The sequence below is a fragment of the Capsicum annuum genome, chromosome 1 (assembly GCF_002878395.1).
Source record: "Capsicum annuum cultivar UCD-10X-F1 chromosome 1, UCD10Xv1.1, whole genome shotgun sequence".
NCBI classification, from domain to species: Eukaryota; Viridiplantae; Streptophyta; class Magnoliopsida; order Solanales; family Solanaceae; genus Capsicum; species Capsicum annuum.
The window spans coordinates 162,563,813-162,576,819 of NC_061111.1; positions in this window are offsets into that span (position 1 = coordinate 162,563,813).

The following is a 13,007-nucleotide window of genomic DNA, read 5'->3' on the forward strand; positions in this document are numbered from 1 at the left end:
ATGAACAGTTTGAAAAATGAAAAGTTTTCAAAATTATTAACCTTTCAGTTTTTTCTTCTATCAAGTAACTATCGAATTCTATTACTATTATTAATAAAAGACATGACTTTTACACTTCTTAAATAAAGAAAGAAATTAATTTTCTATTATTTCTGCAAAATAAGGATTAAAACTCAAAAATTAAAAAAAAAAAATAGATTTCCTTGCATCTAAGAAGTGCCACATCAACATGAATATGATTCTCCTTTATAAATAAATATATAAATGCTTTAGAATTTTTTTCGAGGGGTTCTTGTTTAATCTAGCATCTTTGAATTATTTAGCTATTAGATATACTTCTCTTTTGTTAACTATATTACTAGTTTGCTAAAACAGTTGTTGGGCCGAGTCAATCTCTATATACTCTTAATGTAATCTTTAAAGCCATTAAATTGCTCTCTTCAATCCAATTTAAATTGAACCTCGTTCTAGTGTGATTTTCCCCATTTTAAATTGATAGTCAGTTGCCTATCTGATTCTTGGTCTAACATTCTCCCACATAACTATTAGCAATTGTACCCCACCCACAATAAAATTTTGCACTGGTGAACAATTAATCATTTCCATAAATGGCTAATTTTAGTCTCTTGTCATGAAATATAAAGCAAATAAGAAAAAGAATAGAGAGAAAAGAGAGAGTGATTATTATTTCTCCTCTTGAGGAATTTCTTGATGGATTTATTACAATGAAGGAAACCCCCTTTATTTATAGGGGAAAACTAACCTTGAGTTTCTAACTTTTCCATAAATAGACATACACTATATTTGGTAAAGTAGATATTCACTATATATGGTAAAGTAAACATTAACTATATATGGTAATATATTTATAACACTCCCCCTTGAATGTCTAATTGCTAGATAATGTGTCTCGTTAAAACCTTACTAGAAAAACCTAGTAGGAAAAAAATCTAGTGAAGGAAAAAGAGTACACATCTCTAACAATACGCATATAGACTGTCTCATTAAAAAACTTACGTGGAAAACTCAGTGGGACTAAACCTCGTAAGGGAAAAAGAGTACAACGCGTATTAACTCCCCCTAATGAGAACATTCTTGAGCCTTTGCATCCCGATCTTGTGCACCATCATCTTGAAGGTTGCAATTGGAGGAGACTCGGTGAATAACTCAGCCACATAGTCACTTGAACGAATCGGTTACATGTTAATATTACCATTCTTTTGGAGCTCATATATGTAGAAAAGTTTTGATGAAGTATGCTTCATTCTATCTCCTTTTATGAATCCTTCATTAAGATGTGCTATGCATGCCACATTATCTCCGTATAAAATTATGGGTATATTATCACATTTCACACCATAATTTTCTCGAATGAGATGTATCATGGATCTCAACTATACTCATTCTCGGCTTGCTTTATGAATAGCTATTATTTCAGTATGGTTCGATGAAGTGGCTAGATAGACTGCTTTGTATATCTCCAAGATATGACAGTATCCTCACATGTGAACATATAGCTTATTTGAGATCGAGCTTTATACGGGTTATATAAGTACCCAAAATCAGCATAACCAACAAGATCGAGACTACAATCTTTTGAATAAAATAAGCTCATATGTTTGATCACATTCCGATGTCTCCTAGTAAGAGCAGAACTATACATACCTTGCTAACAAATTGACCAAAAAAGGCTATGTCATGCCTTGTAGATACATTGGTGCACCAATTGTACTAAGATATGATACTTCATAATCAAGGAGTCCCTCATTCTTTTCTTGAGGTTGGAAGGAATCCTTATTCAATGATGCATGTTTCTCATTTAAGCAAATATTCTATTGTTTTTGAAAACTCTCCAAGAGTTTCAATAATTTTTAAGTTATAAACTTATGGAATATAAGGATTATAAATAAGTTTTCCAGAAACTTTTATATGCTTCAAACATTTTTAATCCTTATAAAGTTTTCATATAAAAATTATCAAGTGACAATATTCAATATTTCATGTGCGACATCTTCAAGTGTCTGGACTGCAAATCAAATAAATTTTATACTTACCAAGATGCATCCTTTCATGTCACTTGATAAATGTTTATACGTCAGCATGCTTAAATAAACGTAGAATTCAAATCCTCGTAATCTTTTATAATATTGCGCCAATATTGTATCAAAGATATCGTTAATAATCTATATCGGTTCACAATGCGACATAACATGTTTAGATCTCATCAATTCATTATTTTCAGCTACCTGAACCTTTCATAAGATTTCATGAAGTGTTATGTCGTAGGTTCTAAGAGCGCATTGCCTTCTTGTTATGATTATTTGCTCCTTATCCTTTTCAAGGATTATTTCATTTAGAACCGATTGATCTACCACACTTCACGCATGCATAGATTTTATCCTTAGGGACACAAAATAGGAGCACTTGCAGCTTAATATGAGATGCTTTCGGCATTTGACTTGAATTATCTTTATAATGAGATAATTCCTAATATATTTCATAGACGCTTATAATCTTCTCCTTATGTTAGGAAAGCTAACATACATATCCCATATTCTTTGAGGAATCCATCTTTATGCATCATGGTATATTCATTAATCATATACTGCACATCAAAATTATTAGATGAAATAGTTGGTTCTTGACCTTGAACCAATTGAGCGGGAAAAAATAATCATAATTTATTGGTCTAATGCATATAAGTGCTATTGTACGCAACATATCATATTTCAGACCAACACATGAAGCTTTGTTCTCATTAACAATAATTTAGCTATTTATTGAAGACATTCAATGTCAAACCATTTTCATCAAGATGAATTGTTTTGATTGTACAATCTGAAAGTTACGCTCTTCACTCAATTTTATTGAGCAAGCAACTTTATGAATGTCAAACTACAGATTGACGTAAAATGTACATGTGATTATCTTATTGATACATCTTTTCAACATATCACGTGAAAGGTGAACGGGTCCTTATTCACCTTTTATATTTTTCAGATTTTGAGGAATTCAATCCAATAATTAGTTGGTTAGTTGGTCCAACCAACTTATCATAAGAATAAACAACATGAATAATTCTTAAAGAATTTTCTAATTCTTCATTACATGTCCAATACTCAATATGCACATCTTTGGGATGTCATAATTGTTCATGTCAACTTATGAACTTTTATTCTAGCAAACTCCAAGTTTACCATGACATGTACCTTTTTACTTTAGTAAATTTCAGATTTACTATTACATGAATAAATTTTCGATTTACTACTTTAGAAGTAGATTTCAAAATAACTCTTCTCGATTATTCTGCCTCTTTCGGAGGTAAGTTGTGAAGCCATCACAATTAAGTTCACGTTTGTTGATAAGCTTCACTAAATATCATCACATTCACCCAGGGAATGGATCTATGCTTATAACAATTAAAATTCTCATTCCCATGAATGAAATATAATCGTGTCTTAAGCCTATCAAATTGATAGCTTATAACTTTTTTTATGATATTGCTACTCCAGGAGCAAATCGAGGCATACATATGATCTAGAGAATTTTTCTCTAACATATCTTATGATCATAATGCGCGTGTGAAAGTATCATCACTTTTAATGATCATTATCATATTGTCCCTCCACGCGTATATTCGTGCATTCAATCACTTGTCTTCTTTCAAAAATATTATGCACTGCTATCATATACACTTCAAGAATGGAGTAAGTTGTCATATTTCAGACTTATCATATATTGCTACCACATTCACTTTATGGAATGGAGCATATTCAATGAGACATATTTCATGACTTTTCATTAAAAACACATTGTTCTGCCTTAGCCATCATAATATCATCAATATGGTGCATTGAGATTCAAACTCAACTCTTACCCATATAAAGGCGTCTTAGGCATAAATTGATGGGACTTAAACCCAACATATTATCATCCCTTTTGATAATATTGTTCTTGAGTAATAAATTTAAAATATAAATGGTTCCAAACCAATTATTTTTTCTCAAATTCAATAATAATTATATTATTAGTAACAAAAAATAGATAACATAAGGAATTACTAACATTGAAATTACCTTTAGATTTATAATCTCATCTTGTTTGATTGAGTCTTGTGCTGATAATGTGTTATAAAATATAAAACAAATAAGAAGAAGAATAGAGAAAAAAGAGAGAGTGATTATTATTTCTCCTCTTGAGAGATTTCTTTATGGGTTTATTACAATGAAGGAAACCCCTTTTATTTATAGGGGGAAACTAACATTGAGTTTCTAACTTTTTCATAAATATACATACACTATATATGGTAAAATAGACATTTACTATATATGGTAAAATAGACATTCATTATATATGGTAATATATTTATAACACCTCTCACAAATTCACAACACTTTTATAATAAGTCAAATTTTAATAGGATGTCTAAAATATACACACACATACATAAAAATAATAATAACTTAGAGTTGTCTTTTTTGTTTTATATTACTTATTTTTTATGTAGTATTTTTAAAAGATAGAAAGTCTTCGACTTCACATAATGGTATAATTATTTATCGAAGTAAGGATTAAATCTAGTAACTAATGTTAGCAATTTATTTGCAATTTACTAACGTGGATGTTGTTGTAAAAATTTTATTTATTAATTTGGAGTTTGAGTTGCTTATTCAAAGTTTTAAAATTTTTCTGATAAAAAGTACTTCCTCCATTTAAAAAAAAACGATCTATTTTTCTTTTTAGTCTGCTTAAAAACGAATGACTTCTTTCTTTTTTTTGACAATACTTTAATTTCAACTTTCTACATGACATGTTTACGACCATAAGACTAAATGATATTCTGATACTTTTGATGCAACTTTAATTTAGGACCACAAGATTCAAAAGTTTTTCTTATTTTCTTAACTCAGTGTCAAATTAAAACAGGTCATTCTTTTTAAAACGGAGAGAATAGATGGTTTTTATTTCATTCTTTTATTATATATATATATATATATATATAATATTAAAAGTGTGAAAATCTTTAGAAAAGTAATTTAAACTTTTTGTCCTTCATTAAAAGACTCTCCTTTAGACAAAATTGTTTTTTCACTACTTTCTTCAATTTATTATTTAATTATTTTTATTATATTAACTAGACTCCTAAAATATATGGAAGGAGAATCAATTAATATTTTTCTTTGTACTAATCAATTAGAAAAATACTCGTAAAATAGAATAGAAAAATATTCCTAAAATAGGATTCTATTAAGGAGATACTTCTATAAATATTGAGATGTACGTTAAACTAGAGAAGAAGCTGGTTTACTTATTGAAAAAATATGATTGATGCTCATCTAACTTGATTCGGTTGCATGTCTAAATTGGTGGATGCTTCATTTTCTAACCCTCAATTTCTTCACTATTTTTGTCAACATAATAGAATTCATCATGCGTGTATATAAATCTTCTTTGTTTTCATTCAAGTCATTCTTTAGTATCAAAATTTTTGCTCGAACAAGAATTATTTTCATCAAAACTGAAGCTTTGTGATCACTATTGTATTATTTTATTATAGTTTACATATCGTAGATGAATTTACAAGTGGTAGATGAATGTCAGTCGACTTTGAAGAATTTTTTTAGGTTAAGGTTAGGTTTAATTGTATTGTTCTTATATCTCTGTTTTGAATTATTTTTTTTGTGTGTGTAAAGGTAAAGTTTGGTTGTATTATTTCGATATCTCTATTGTCGTATTATTTAGTTATGGTTTACAGGTGGTAGATGAGTGTAGACGACTTTGAAGAAATTTTTGTGTAAAGGTTAGATTTAATTATATTGCTTTGATGTCTCTATCATCATCTTATTTTGTTGCAGTTTACAGGTGGTAGATGAATGATGATTGACTTTGAGAATTTTTTTTGATAAAAGTTAGGTTTAATTAAATAAATTCTCTAAAATATTTTGAATTTAATTATTGTATTCATCTTTATTATTTAAATAAATATCCTATTTAGTGTAACATTTGAATTCAATAAAGTGAGGGTACACGCGCGAGGCGCGTACACCTAAACTCGTATATATATATATATATATATATATATATATATATATATATATATATATATATATATATATATATGTATGTATGTATGTATGTATGTATGCATATATTTTATAATTTTTAATATTATTTTAAGTGAAATTAAAATCATAAACTTCACTGTTAATTATTTTTGGGCCTAAAACAAAAGCTTTACTAGTCTCACTCTCGAGCTACCCCTTATTCTAAGAGATGCAGAAGACACTTAATTCTCATCTTTTGAAAATCAAGTTTCAACAGAGAGGGGGGAGAGAGAGCAGAGGGGATAAAGAGGAGGGGAACTTTCTTGTCCCCCCCCCCCCCCACCTAAAAACAAGAGAAAATGAGGTTAAACAAGTTTTGCAATTAAGGGGCGTTTGACCATGAAATTCTGAGTATATGAAAAAAAGTAGTATTTATTTTCAAAGTGAAAATGATATTTGAGAATTGAAGTTGCATTTGGCCATAAATATACATTAGAATTGTTTTTGAATTTTTGTAAGTAAACTGGAGTAAACAAAGTGAAAATGGCTTTTTGGTGATTTCATTCCAGGACTTTAGGTTAACAATCTCAAATTCATATCTAACAGTTTCATTAGGTTCTAGAGGTGATTTTGACTTAGTAAATTGTTGGTATGAATCTCAAAGTGTTGGGGAGTGATTTGAACTGTTGACTGAATTTTTTAGTTTTAAGGAAGTTAAGGTTGAGCATGGTCACGTTCAATCAAGACAACTTCAGGTCGGTGATTTGGTTTCGATAGGTCTAGAATATGAGTTTTAATCAATTTGCATGTTTGATTTATTTTTATAAATTTTTGAATGCATCTCGAGGGTCCATTCAGGAAAATTGTGAAGTTGGTTGTCGTTGGTTTCTGCTGTATATGGTGCATATCCCTTCTTTTTTGTGTTTGCATTGTTCCTATCATGTTTGTAAAGAGTAATCAAGTCAATGGTCGCAATTATAAGAGTGAGTAGAGTATGAAAGCTACGGTTTATTTACGATGTGCAAAGGCACTTTACATACAATCAAAGATTAACAGTATCGCCTATATTACAGGAGGAGTATTCCTAGTGGACTCTAAATAATAAACGTGTAATCCCAATCCTATGAACAGTAGGTAACTAACTAGCAACATTATCTGTACAGTAGGTAACTAACTAGCAACATTATCTTCACAATTAAACAAAGTATAATAACAATACTACACAATTACAGGGAGTAGGATGTATGCGCCAATACGCCCTCTCAAGATAGGCAATGTGTAACAAAGCCTAGCTTGAATAGGTGTTTATCAAAGGCTTGCTTTGATAGAGCTTTAGTTAGAGTACCCGCGATTTATTCTGCAGCATGAATATAAACAACGTGAACTTGATTCTGCTGGACTTATTTGCGAACAAAGTGAAAGTCTACAACAATGTGCTTCATGCGGCTATGAAAAACTGGATTTGCACATAAATAAGTTACATCAACATTGTCACAGTAAATGGTTGGTCTTTGAGGAAGTGAAACATGTAGTTTTTTTAGCAGATTTATCACCTAGTTGGTTTCAGCCAGCGCACTTGCAACAACATGATACTCTGCTTCAGTTGATGAGCGAGCAATTTTTCTTTGTTTCATGGAAGACCAGCTCACAGGATTTTTGCCAAAAAATAATATGTAACTAGTAGTGGAAGCTCGATCACGCACATTTTTAGCCCAATCCGTGTTAGAGTACATTTGTAGCTTGAAATTAATACCTCTATAAATGTGAAGAGTGAACTGAAGCATTCCTTGGAGATACCTAAGTATTCGTTTGAGTGCTTTCCAGTGCACTTCAGATGGAAAGTGCATAAATTGAGACAATTTATTCACAGAGAAGCTAATGTCTGGATGAGTAAAAGACAAGTACTGTAGTTTTCCAAGAACTCTCCTGTAATGAGTGACATCAGTTAGTTCCGCTCTATCATGTAGTTGAGGCACTTCAGTGGCACTCATTGGGGTTTTTGCTGAATTATAATCCTTCATTTTTTCATCAGAGTGGATTTCATTGATGTAGTTGGACTATGATAAAGTGATTCCTTTGGTAGTTTGGAGCACCTCCACTGCAAGAAAGAAGTTTAGATTTCCAAGATATTTAATGGAAAAACGCCCAGCAAGACAAGCAATAATCCAATTTACCTCTGAGTTGAGATTCCCTGTAATAGTGATATCGTCCACATAAACCAGTGCGTACAAAATATTGTTTGAAACATTTTGAATGAAGAGTGAGGCATCAGATTCTGACTTGACAATTCTAGATAAAGAAAAAATGTCTTAAGTTCATTGTACCACGCCCGAAGGGCTTGCTTGAGGCTATATATTGCTTTTTTTAGACGACATATGTGGGAGAGGAACTGCTTGTCTGGAAAACCTAGAGGTTGGACAATGTATACTTCTTTTTCTAGACGACCTTGCAAGAATGCGTTGTTGACATCAAGCTGGCGTAGGGGCCAATTCTGCTGGACAGTTATACAGAGCACCAAACGTACAGTAGTTGGTTTGATGACCGAACTAAAAGTGGCATGATAGTCAACTCCAGGATGTTGTGTAATAAGTCGAATCTTATAGTGATCGACTATCCCATCGACTTTTCTTTTTAACCTGTATAACCATTTGCAAGAAACAATGCTTTTTGTAGGGTCATGTGGTACCAAATCCCATGTCTGATTATTTAATAATGCATCAAATTCATTTTTTATTGCTCTTTGCCACTCTGGGTGTTTGTTTGCTTGTTTGAAGCTGGTTGGGGTGATAGAGAGGGATAAGTGAGCCATAAAGTCAAGAATGGTTTTTGGTTTATAAATGTTGTGCTATTTACGGGTCACAACACAATTTGGAGTAGGAAGAGAAGGTTGTTAAGGTTCTGTGGCTTAAGAAGGGTCGGGGGGAGGTTGTATCGGAATTGAGGTAGAGGGACGGACAACGATGTTTTGGCTAACAAATGACATTATTTTGTTTCTGCCACTGTATACAATTCGAAAAGCTGATGATTGAGGCAATAGGGGATAAGAATGGGTGTCACAGATATCAGTAGGAACAACAAAATTTGTAGGAGGAGGAGGAGAAGGGGTACCTAAACTTGCAAATTCTGTTGGAGCGCAGGCAGAGGAGACAGTGCCTTTGAGAGCGTTGCTGCTATCTAAACTTGGGATAAGTATAGGGATGAGTAATTTGCTGCTTATGGGAGAAGAAAAACTAGGGGATGTTATTGGGGTAGCATCACTTGGGTTTTCCTACGCAAGTTCTTTGCAAGTTGAAGAAATATTTTAAAATATATTTTGAAAAGGAAAATTATTTTCAAAAAAACTCACATCACAAGATAAATATATTTTAGAAGATTTCGGATCAAAACATTGGTGACAATGATGAACTAAAGAAAAGCCTAAATATACACATGGTGTTGATCGTGGAGCTAATTTATTTTTGAATAAGGTTTGAGCCAGGGATAATAAAGACACCCAATTTTTTTTACAGAATTGTAATCTAGATCTTGACCAAACAATATTTGAAAAGGTGATTTATTTTGTAAAAGTGAGGTTGACAAGCGATTTATCAGATAAAGCCCATGTTGACAAGCAAAAGACCAAAGAGTCAATGGAAGTGAAGCTTCATGAAGTAAAGTTCTTGTCGTCTCAATAACATGTCTATAACTTCTTTCCGCAAGAGCGACTCTCTGAGGGGTGTATGGAGGGGATAAAAGATGTTCAATACCCTAAGATCTTAGGTATGGATCAAGACTTTTATATTCGCCACCATCATCTGGATAGATAGAAAGAACTTTCGTATTAAAACGATGTTTAATTAATGCGTGAAAATTTTTGAAAAGGTCTGTAACCTCACTTTTATTTTTAAATGTGTAAAGCCAGGTGTATCGGGTATACTAATCCACAAAAATACAATAGTATAATTTTTTATCAATTGATAGAACTGGAGAAGGACCCTATAAAACACTAAATATTGTTTGAAATGGTTTAGTACTTGATAAACTAAAATATTTAAAAGAATGGCGATGAGCCTTATTCAAGGAACAAGAATTACAAACTGAATTTTTTTCTCGCGAGCAAGGTAGCGAGAATTTATTCAAAAGAAAATTTAACATTCTTGCATTCGGATGACCTAACCGACTATGCCAGGTAGAAATGGATGTGCTGGTGGAGGTCAAAAGCACTTGAGGAGAAGACATGAAGGGTAAATTTGTCCACTCATAGATACCATCCTTATTCTGCTCGTGCACCAACGGAGTCCGCATTTCTAAGTCTTTCACAAAAAAATAAAAGGGAAAGAATTTAATAGAGGTTAGGTTATCTTGACAAAATTTAGAGACAAAGAGTAAATTGCATTTAATGCTAGGAGCACAGAGAGTGTTAGAGAGTTTGAAAGATTTATTTGATGCATTTAATTGAGTTGAACCAGGGTGAGTTATAGGTATTCTTTTACCATCACTCATGGAGACCAGCTCCATCCCATTGTATGACTGCAAATTTTGAGGTTCGACAGTGATGTGATGAGACGCTCCAGAGTCGAGAATCCAAAGATTTTCTAATGCTTGCAATCTTGAAACATAATTGGCCTTATCCTCAAAGTGATTATGAGATTTTGATTGTCAAACACTTGCAACATGACCTGGTTTGTTGTACAACTGACAACAAACACTATCAGAAGAGCTATGGGTGGTCGAAGATCGCTATTGATTGGGTGAAGTAAGTGATTGTTATACCTCCATGTTGGTTGTTATCATTGTTATTGTTGGGGCGACGATTGGTGCGATTGTTCGAAATACCAGACTTGTTGGAGGTAGCAGTAGTAGCAATAATCTGATTGGGAACTTTTTCTACTCTTCATGTCGAAGTAAAAGCTCATGATCCAGAAGCTTTTCGTAGAGTTCTTCATAAGTAATGGTGGGGTCACAAGCATGGATTGCAGTAGAAATCTCACGAAACTCTTGACCCATACTACTCAAGATCTTGATAATAAGTTCAGAGTTGGAGATCGGAGCACCAGCAGTAGAGAGTTCATCATAAATAGATCGAATAGTTTGCAAATATTCGGTAACTGGTTGGGAGTCTTTGATCAGATGCATAAGTTGATCACACAGACTGAAATTTTTGGTTTGGAACTTATTCGCATAGGCGATGTGTAGTGCAACCCAGGCTGTCTTTGCTGAGGTAGCCGCTGTAATATTTGTGGCAATTATTGGATAAACAGATGCCATAAGTGCATTTTGAATGAGTTGGTCTTGTCGAAACCAAAGAGTAAACCCAGGATTGGCACTAAGGACTGTGCCAGTTGTGATACTACGAGATGGGGAAGGTTTAGACCCATCAAGATGACCATAGAGATCATGACCATGCATAAGCATGGAAAATTGCGCCTTCCATGTTGCAAAATTGTGGTTGCCGTGTAATTTTATGGGCAATTGGGATGCAGGGTTAAATTGAATGACCATAGGGCTGACACTGTTGTCAGCATTAAAAACTCGAGGAGTGTGCCATTTGTGGAGGGTGGGTGGGAGAGAAAAAAATCTTACTCGTTAAGTATGTTGAAGCTTCTGATACCATATAAGAGTGAGTAGAGTATGAAAGCTATGGTTTATTTACGATTTGTAGAGGCACTTCAAATACAAGCAAAGATTAACAGTATCTCCTATATTACATGAGGAGTATTCTTAGTGGACTCTAAATAATAAACGTGTAATCCTAATCCTAACATTATCTGCACAGTAGGTAACTAACTAGCAACATTATATGCACAATTAAACAACGTGCAGTAACAATACTGCACAATTACAAGGAGTAGGATGTATGCGCCAATAGCAATCATAGAGGAAGGACCATGGCCGCAAAGAGGGAAAGAGGGCCTAGGTTTGGGTCATGTTGGGTTATTCATTGAGTTCACGTAGGGGCATGTCATGATTGCATTTGGTCGTGTCCGTGATAGTTATCGCCTCCGCAATTTGACTCTCATGTAAGAATTACCCGGATAGACTTAAAATTACATTTTTGATCTCAGACTTCATAACTTGATTTTGGAAGTTCGGGGTCACGGTTTAGGGTAATTCAAAAGGGAGATTAGGAATTTCCTCGTAAGGCATGATTCTAACCTTGTAAGTATTCATTCCCTCTAATCTATCTCCAAATTAGTGATTTAATTAGTGTCTCAGATTGAGGGATTTGAAAGTTTTTTGTCCCAAAGTGAGACATGTATTTTTGGGATCAATTAATGATCCGTTTTAGCTGATTTTCAACGTGTGTGTTTCCTAAGCTATGGGTAAGTCAATGTTGGTGCTTTGCACTTGTTGCATTCCCCGCCACTGTCAGCTGCTAGTCATATTGGACTGTCATTTATACTTATTTCGATGCTCATGTATTGATAAGGCCATTCGTGTAATCGATGTGATCCCCTTTCATCTCAAATAGTTTCACCAACACCCGACTTCAACTAGTCCGAAATTAAAATATAATGTTATTGATATCTCAAAATCCACGCCTACTATTTTGCTACTTTTATTGAAATGATGGAGTAGATGCTCGCTTACAAGTTCTATATACAAAAGTAAATAAGTCTATTATTTTATCATTATAAATATAGAGTCCACGAGTTTTTGACATTTGCATGTTGAAATTTTTTTAGAAAAATTATTGTAAATTTTACAGAAAATACTCCATCACAAACATTTGAAGAGAACTCTTCAAAACTTGAGGCGTATCAGATACTGTACTTAAGGATATTTTACTAGGTATGGATGTACCCCAGGATTCAACAGGATCGTTTAGTATTAAATTAGGAGTCAAAAATTAACAAAGATCGAAATAAAGAAGAACACCTAGCATAAGAAAAAAGAGAAAAAGAAGAAAATCTTCACTATATTTCTATCACCATCATAAGCAGATGAGGAAAATATTTATAAGTGAATAAGATGTCAAAGTGT